Source organism: Lutjanus erythropterus, chromosome 15 (assembly GCF_056507025.1).
Source record: "Lutjanus erythropterus isolate fLutEry1 chromosome 15, fLutEry1.hap2, whole genome shotgun sequence".
Lineage (NCBI taxonomy): Eukaryota > Metazoa > Chordata > Actinopteri > Lutjaniformes > Lutjanidae > Lutjanus > Lutjanus erythropterus.
Genome location: NC_139331.1, coordinates 6,860,139 through 6,869,740, shown reverse-complemented (window position 1 = coordinate 6,869,740; position 9,602 = coordinate 6,860,139).

Here is a 9,602-nt window from a genome sequence, read left to right as displayed (position 1 = left end):
TTTTTTTTTGTTTGAGATGGCTAAGCTAAGGATGTCCAAGAGGTCTTTTCTGCTGAGAATTTCACCTATGTCTGCATTTATGGAAGACTGCTTGTTCATTTGCTGCTGCTGCTGTGAAGCTTTGTGTAATCTCACATAGCTGATGTTGACATCTGAGAGGAATCAAGAGTGTACAACTGCCAACAGAAGTCACACACGTCACAAAAATACACACGAACTGATGTAATGTTTATGCTTTCATCTAATCCTAGCTGGATATCATGTGTTTATTCCACTTGCAACTACTTACTTCGACTTCTATCACAGGGCCAATACACACACAGCGTGTTGACATACTGTTGGTGTTGCAGCTATATCATGCATACAATATGTTGCTAATGCTTGTGTATGAGCAAATTAAGTGGATTAATTTGTTGACTGCAATTGAAGATTTGGGTGAATTTAATTATTGTGTGCACAGTTAGTGTTTGGGCAATGTGACACTAAAGAGCTGGAGATAATCCTATGTTGCATTTGATCTGACAGTGTTTGAAAGGACGTCTCATAAGTTCTCTTTGACAGACTTTGTTGTGCTATTCCTTTTTTAGGGACTTGGAATTGATCACCCTTCCAGATTACAGACCAACAACCTTGCAGCCACAGATTTGTAGCCGTCAGGGACTACGTCCACACTATGCCAGCTCAGTGAAAAAAAGTTGGATTGTCTATTTGCACCCAGGTGAGAATAGTCACATGGCAACTGTTTGGCTATTTACACCCTGCTATAAAAAATTGATAAAGTCTTTGTATCGAGGTGGTGATAGATGAATGGGTCAACAACAAGACTCTCCTATGTGAGACTAAAGTTTGAGTCCAATATGAAACTAGTAAGCAGCCACATTGCCTAATTATACCCCTGGTGCAAATATCATTGTTCGCTATGGACACCTGTCTTTAAAATGTTGAAATTTTGAAAACTTTGAAACTAGAAGTCAGTGAAGTCAGCCACATTGGTGGCTATTTACACCTCAGGTGCAAATAGCTTTGTTGGCTATTTATATGTTATGTATACCTAGATGCAAATAGTCACATTGGCTATCCCACCCTGGGTGCAAATAGCATTATTAGTACCCGCCTTTAAAATTTTAAACCAGAGTGTCTATTTGCACCTTGGTGAGAATAGTCACACAGCAGCTATCCTGCTATTTACATACCTCCCTCCAAAACAAAACATTTTCATTTTGGAGACTGGGGTTCAGGTCCTGTGTGAAATGATAAGTCAGTGAAGTCAGCCACATTGTCTATTTACACCTCAGGTGCAAATAGCATTGTTGGCTATGGACATCTGGGTGCTTGTCTCTGCCATGCTATATATACCCAGGTGCAAACAGTCACACTGGCTATTCCACCCTGGGTGCAAACAGCATTGTTGATACCTGCCTGGGTGAGAATAGTGACACAGCAGCTATGAAGCTATTTACACTCGTTCTGCCAAAACATAGGACTTTCATTCTGGAGACTGGGGCACTGTGTGATTTTTTAAATTCAGTTTTCAGTCACAGTTTGGGTCGGCTTAGGCAACAAAACTACTTGGTTATGTTCAGGAAACGATCATGGTTTGTCTCTGCCATGCAGTCACACTGGCTATTTGCACCCCGGGTGACACCTGATGTGCTATAACATCTGCTGTTTTAAAATGCTGTGTACGTGTGAAAACAACATGCCTCCACACTAATACTACTTTTAGCAAATTTTCATAAAAATCTCCATTGAATGCCTGAACAGGCAGAAGTGTAGATGTTTTTTCTCATCAGAAGTCCTATGTTCCTCTAGAAATAACCTAACTGACTACTCTAAACAAATCTTCTTTCCCCTTAGAGATTATTAATCCATAAACACAATTTATTAATCAGTTTGTTCAGTTCATCATCTGTTTTCATGTGAAAACTACCAATTAACCAGACAGCTCGTAACTCCTGCTGTGACGTGGATCAAACAGTTTCATAATGATGAAGTTGTCTTACAAAATCAGCATAAATGCATCTTAATGACACACATATTGATTAATCAGCTATGTTTACATTGAAAATTTCCAATCATAGAGACTTGGAAGCCATGTAGCTGGTCTTACATCACTGTGTCCTCAAAGTTCTGTTTACCCTGTCTGCAGTAAAACACACCACTGGTGTCAGACATATCCACTCAGGAGACCACTTCTGAAAAGCTCAGTTTTTGGGTTAGAAACACACCAGCTTATACAATTTGTTCACAAACTGTGTAGCAAAAGCAGCTTCACTGCTCTGTCTATACAGAATGAATTCTGTTTAGATCATTCGCAATTTGGCAGTGCTTGTAACCCAACACACCATCACTGGAGTTATGCAACAGACTGGGTCCATTGCCACAGACGTCCAAAACGACATGTATGACTGCTGGACAGTAGCCTACCAGTGACAGTCGTACCGTCATGGTTTAAGAAGAGATTGTGGTTTAGTTTAACCTAAACCACGATAACTATGTTACATATGTGACATAATGGAGGTAGAAGTCACATACATACTGTAAAAAAAACTCAACTCAAGTTAACTTAAAGTATTAACAATACTTGCAAAAGTTAATGTAGGTAGTGTAACTTACATAAGTTAACATTCAGTATAAAACATAACATATGTAAGTACTTGGCTTGGTTTAGGAAAAGACTGTGGTTTCAGTTAAAATAAGTATGTTATGAATGTTATGTAATGGAAGTGACGCTTACATAGCAAAACTTAAGTAACTTAAAACAAACCTAAAAGAACTCATGTAAGTTCACATACTGTACTTTACAGAATTTATCTAAGTCAATGTAGGTAATGTAACTTACATCAGATAACATACAGTACGTAACAGAACTTACGCAAGTTAACATAGTTAATGTAAGTTACGAAAGTTCACATACAGCACATATCAGAACTTAGGTAACTTAATGTAGGGAGTGTAACTCATGTAAGTTAACATACAGTAAATAACACAACTTATGTAAGTTACAGTAGGCATGTTAACATACAGTACGTATCAGATCTTATGTAATTTAACGTAGGTAATGTAAGTTATGTAAGTTAACATACAGTACGCTAAAAGCACTTACGTAAGTTAACATCAGTAATGTAGTTACATAAGGTAACATATGGTATGTAACCAAACTTATGCAAGTTAACGTTGGTAATGTAACTTACATAAGCACATAACAGAACTTATGCAACTTAACATAGGTAATGTAACTTCTGTAAGTTAACATACAATACATAACAGAAGTTATGTAAGATAATGTAGGCAATGTAACTGATATGTTTAGTAGCTTATGTGCCTTATGTAACTTTTAGTTTCAAACCGACACTAACCACAAACTAACACTAAGACACTAACCCCCGGTCTCCTGAGTTAAAGTCTTTCACCCATCAATCCACCCCACTTCATCCATATGCAGACTTTCTGGCTCTTTAACCTCAACCCTAACTCTACCCCTGTCATAATTACTACGGCCACTAGAGGTCGACACCTAAAAATCAATGTTAACATGTGTCGTAATAGGTTGCTTTTACAGGCAACCTATATGGCAGCCTCTGTAGACAGCTGGATTTGATAAAATTCTGAATCTGTTCCAGCAGACAAACCTAAAAAGGTGCATTTTCAAACTTAGCTGGCTTAGTGTGGACATAATCATCTGGGAGCTGCGATAACGATGATACAGAATTAGAACTTGAGTTACTTGGATAACCAACTGAGCCTAAACATTATTTCCACTCTTTTTGTTCTCTACACACTGCAAACAACAGTTATCATCCTTCCATCATTTGTTAGCAACCTCGCACAGTGACAGTCACAAACTGTAACTAAAATAATTCATTAAGATCTAACAATTCACTCACTCTCACATTCAGCAAAGGCCGACAGACTTTCGGTCTCGGGTGAAATATATATTCATACGCTCTTCAACTCCATTCACTGCCCTAAGTCTTCAGGATCTCTTTTTAGGTGGAGAGAGAAAGAGCAGAAGCGAGAATTCTATGGATGTAATTATCACAGCGGTCCTCAGCAGGGAATTCAGACTACTTCAATAGAAGAAAAGCAATCTAAATGAAGGGGAGGGAGTGGAAGGATACATTAAAAGGTAGGTAGTGCTGTTAACAAGATTATTGATTCAGTAATATATTTATTTATATGTTTGGAGGGTATAGGGGGAACTGCAGATATGTTACATAACCTAATGACGGAATAAATTATAGAAATGATTGCCTGGGAGCACACACTTGAAGGCTGGGAGCATACAGGCACAATAACGATGACACAAATATATAAAGGGGGAAGACTGGTGGTGTTAAAGGAAGGCGAGAGGAGGTGAGAAAGAGAGGAGGTGTGGGGTGAGACAGGGTGGGGGTAGAAGGTGGGATAAGCAGGAGGGGGATGAGAGAGGAAGCATGAATAATCCATCGGAGAATCACGACAGGATTAAGACAAGGTGGGAGCCAAAAATATCCCCGGCCAAGGCAGCTTGGCGCAATAACGCCGCAACGGAGCACAACATGACAGCAGCCACTCCTGCTGCCAGCCTCCGTCAGCTCAGGAACTAAAACGTTAGGGGGGATTATAAAAAGCCACTATGATGTCGCTGCAGTGTACAGTAAAACTTCCAGCATCATAAAGCCCAGACTCACACTCATCTGTCTACTTTCTCTGCTGCCTCCCGGATAATAAACATAGAACTTTTATATAACATCAAAGGTGGGGAAAAACACGCCTAGCATTTAAAATTTCCTCAATCGCACCAATGGTTCTCTGAATTCACTTCCAAATCCAAAAATTCCTTGTCAAAATGTCATTTACTGATCTTTAAAGGGGCACTCCAGCAATTTTACACATCAAGTTCAGTGTATTTGTCATGGAAAGTACTACTCACTTTGTGAAAACAGCTGTTTAGGGTCTTTTTGTGGCTCTGAAGGGAGCAATTAAATGACGACAACACCACAAAAAACCCTGATGATGTCATCTGGGTTATTTTGGCTTATAGGCTTTATCATGACCAATTTTAACAGAAAGCCTGCATTTAGGGTATACACTTGGAGTCCACAGTGTGAAAGACATGAGCATTCAGCCATTGAAAGTCTAATGAACAATGCTATCAAATTGCATTATGGGAAGTATATTAGAGTCCAGCACTTTTGGTGCTTTACCCATACATGCAACATGCACCACTGAAGCATAATTAATAACTACAACCCTAAGGTTAAGTTACTGGTCCAGTATGTAAGATTTGGGTGGATTTATTTTAGTGTTAGGGTTAACACTGTCTCCATCACTGTACAATCACCCAAAAATAAGGACTGTTGTGTTTTTGTTACCTTAAAATGAGCCCTTTATGTCTACAGAAGTTGTGAGACCACTTCCATGGAGGCTGCCATGTTGCACTGCCATGTTTCTACAGTAGCTAAAAACAGACAAACCAAACACTGGCTCTAGATACAGACTTTTGTGTTTTTAATGTGTTTTGCAGTCACTGTAGGTTATCCTACACAATTGGAAGGGGAGGGTGATGCAAGGTGTTAGCATTCTGTAGGTACTCTCAGTTTGATTAGGTTCAAGCAAAAACTACTTGTGTTGTAGTTGGGTTTAAGCAAAAAAAGCTACTTGTTTAGGTTTACAAAACCATCATAGTTTGGGTTAAAATAACTACTTCCTCAAATCAATCAATGTTCACTTTTCACACTGGTCTCCTGTGTAAAGGTACTATGCCTATGCGAACTTTCTAGACCTTTATAAATGGTGGATCGGTGGGTCTAATACACGCTTTGCCATTTGCCTGAGTTGAGTCACAACAGCAAAGACAAAAATGCAAAACCTGTTCATAGATTTCTCATGTGAAATAAACAAAGCTGCTGTAACTAATTGGCAACTAATTAGTAAGAGGAGCAAAATTAGCTTTTCAAGGCTTTTAATATTTCATTTGATATTATGCTTCAATGGTGCATTTTGTTGTGCAAATTAGTCTTGAGGCAAATCCTCACAAGTGACACACAGCAGACCTCAGGCAGCACAGAAATATTGGCTGATTTTTAGGGGGGAAAGTTGGTGTCGGGGAGACTCAATAGGGGCCCACAACTCCTTTTTGCCCCAAGGCCCTGTTCTGAATTAATCTGGTCCTGCACAGTAGGAACTAAAAGTCAGGGTATTTTAGCTTCTGCTGCATCAATTTTGACCGTCCTTTTTAATAATCTCTCTCTCTGAAATTCCCCACATGCCAGAGTGCCCTTTTAAAAATGTTCCTTGAAACAATATGTAATAAAATCTGAGATAATTCTGAGGTAATTCCATTTTCCTTCCAAGCGACTGAATCCTCGATTGAAGACTGAAAACTGAGAGTGACATAGAGAAATCTGATTCTCTGCATGTGTCACAACAGACAGCAACTTTCTACATGCTGTAAGTAAAATAAGCTGGTAAGACTCATTACATCAGCAAAGGACTCAACATTACTGGCAGTGCCGCAGTCACCCCCGATTCACACGCCATCTCCCCTCACCGGAAAACTTGCCATCATCCCTGCTGCTGGAATCTTCTCAAATTCAAATGAGGGCTTACCTCCTGTTTTGCCGGCATCCTTTTTCTTTATCTCTTCTTCCCGTTAACACTTTCTCTCATCCTTGCCTACATTTACTCTTTCCCCCTCTCTTGTATTTCGCTCTCTGTCACTTCAGTCAAATGAGGTTAAATCTCCCTGCTGCTCGGTAAGAGGCATAGATTAGCAAAACAGAGTTCAAGCTCTGCCAACACCTAAGAAGGCAACCCAAAAAACAAGCAACACAAAGACCTGTTCTTTGAACAGTATACCTTGGCAACATGTGCGCACATGTGTTTGTGAACGATACACCGTCATGCAGAGCTGTACACCGCTCCAACAGCTGAGTGACATTAGCATTTACACCACATAGGGGATGTTAACTAGAGGTGGTGAGAAGGGGATTACAATTCATCCCTTTGGAAAATCCCAACATGTGACCATAATTTCTGGGCACAAACATGCATCCTCTTCTCTCATTTTCATAGCAACAACATAGGTACAACTTCATGTGATTGTTGTGAGCGGAATAGTTATGAGAAAGGCATTAAGAATGAACAGCATTTAAAAGCTCCACAGTACCGTAACAATATCATCAAAATGACAAATCACCCTCCAACACAATGCACGCACCTATTGAAACAACGCGCAAACAACTGACAGCATTGTCATCTCATCACAGTGTATTTTTGCTGCACCTGGCTCTAAAAACGGACTTCACACTGACATCTCAGTCACAATATAAGAAAAATACTCCACCTCCACATCTGGACTGAAACACTGGAAAACATATGTAAGGCAGTGCCACCGCTCATATGAAGAGCACAAACTTATGAAGCCGCCAGGCGCTTACGACACTTAAAGAGGAATACCACCCAGTTTGAGAAACCGCTTCTGTCAGGCACAGGAAGTCAGATCAGTCAGGACTACCTCAAAACCAGAAATGTGAAGTTTGGAGCAGCTCAGTAAAGCTAGAAATTGACTGAGTTTTTTTTAATATAATCTACATTTTAAGTTGTCTGATTAACTGTATAAAACTTTAGTTTTGTGTGATTTCTCAATCTTAATCAATCTGGTGATTAATGGACCTTTGTATTGCCTTCTTATGACCTTCAAATATTGTTGTGAGCATAATTTTAGTCTCAAAAGGTCTGTTTTTATGACAATGATCAAATTATTTGGACTAGTTTAAAATGCCCCCACAGAACATCTGGAGAACTTTGCTCAAACTTCTCTAGGAGCTCTATGAAAGCAACTGGACTTGCTAGATATTTTTGGAGGCTAATGGCTTTTCCAGTTCTCTAGAACTAAAGAAGAATTTTGGATAACTTGTAAAACGTCTTCATGACCCTCAAGCCAATTGCCCTCATACAACGCCTAGAAAATACCATGACTTGGATGACTGAGAATCTTCACTGACAACTTTGATTAAAGGTTCATCTGTCCAGGAAAAATAACTTTGGCTAACATTTAAAGTGAAGCTATGACACTTACTGATAGACAAAATAACATTTTTTTCTCTCACAAATTAAAAGTTAAATACTAATGAAACTGAACCTTACTTGGTTCAATACACATTTATTGCTCTGGCATGACCTGGAGCTAATGTTAGCAAACAGATATTTCCTAGTCTACATTTTTGTAATATTTCAAAAGAGGTGTGTGAGGCAAAGAAACAACTTCTCAAAAAGTTTAATGCAATATCTCTGTTTAATACACACAAGTTTCATAAATGTAACCCTTCTGATATGACCAGGGGCTTCTGGTGGCTAATATAAGTTAGTTACTGTTTCTGTATAACTGACATAATGAGTCAGCTTACTGACTTGTTGACTTTATTATAATGACCTGTGTTGTAATGACCCCATAACTGTCACTGGACAGGGTGAGTGCTGTTTAACAAAAGTTACATAGCCTCATTGTAAATACTTTTCTAGGAAAAACATCTATTTGCATCTTTTTGCACGGTGGGTATACTTGACTTACTGTAGTTGCGTGTTGATAGCCTACCCATGCATAAACAAAGGCTTTATTATTGTGAAGAAATTGGTGCCAAGTTAATGTTGATTTTATAGTTGATAGTCCTTAATTGTAAGTGTACAGTTGGCACACTTGTAGCTCATTACATCTACTTGCAAGAATGGGTGGGTGTGTAAAACTTGAATAATACTTGAATCAAGAGCACTGCAATTCATGCTTCAAAGACTTCAAGGCTTCAAGGCTGCTTTGCTGGTTCTCTGTATATACACATATCTCACGTATACGAGTTAGCCAAAACATGGGAGAAAATAGTATGTTGTTCCCACAAAAACTATTGAAAAGGTGGGAATGAATTGCATCCCACAATTCAACCAAAACGTGGGGCAAATTGTATCTTGTTCCAACAAATTAACCAAAATGTGAGAACAAACTATCTTATTCCTATAAATCAACCAAAATGTAGAAGCAAATTGCATCTTGTTCCCACAAAATAGGGGAACAAATGTATTTATGCCCACAATGTCAAAAAACCATGGGAACTGTATCTTGTACCCACAAATGAACAAATGTATGTTGCACTAACAAAGCAACAAATGTGGCAACAAATAGGATTTTGTTCCCACAAACTATTGAAAAGGTGGGAACAAGTTGCATTTTGTGGCGACAAAGTGACTTAAAAATGTATTTAATAGCATTTAGAGTGCTTGATGTACAAAAACGTGGCTTCGATGTGTATCTTTTTCTCTTTATGGCCACCTGGGGCTCTGTAGATATGTAAGTCTGTAAAGTTAAACCACTCTTAATTTTTATTTGTTGTGTAATGTGATGTAGCTGCACAAATACTGAGCTTTTAAGCCTAAAAGGTTAGCTTAAAAAGTAGGCCTCCCACAGACTACGACTTAGAGCTTAAGAGCAACACTGAACCTCCTGACAACCGACAGTAACACCTGCTGACTGACAAAAAGAGGAAAACGGTTTAATTTGCGGTTTGCTAACAATGCTCCAGAGGAAGTAATAATATGGTACAATTTGAACCAACCACAGAAGAGAC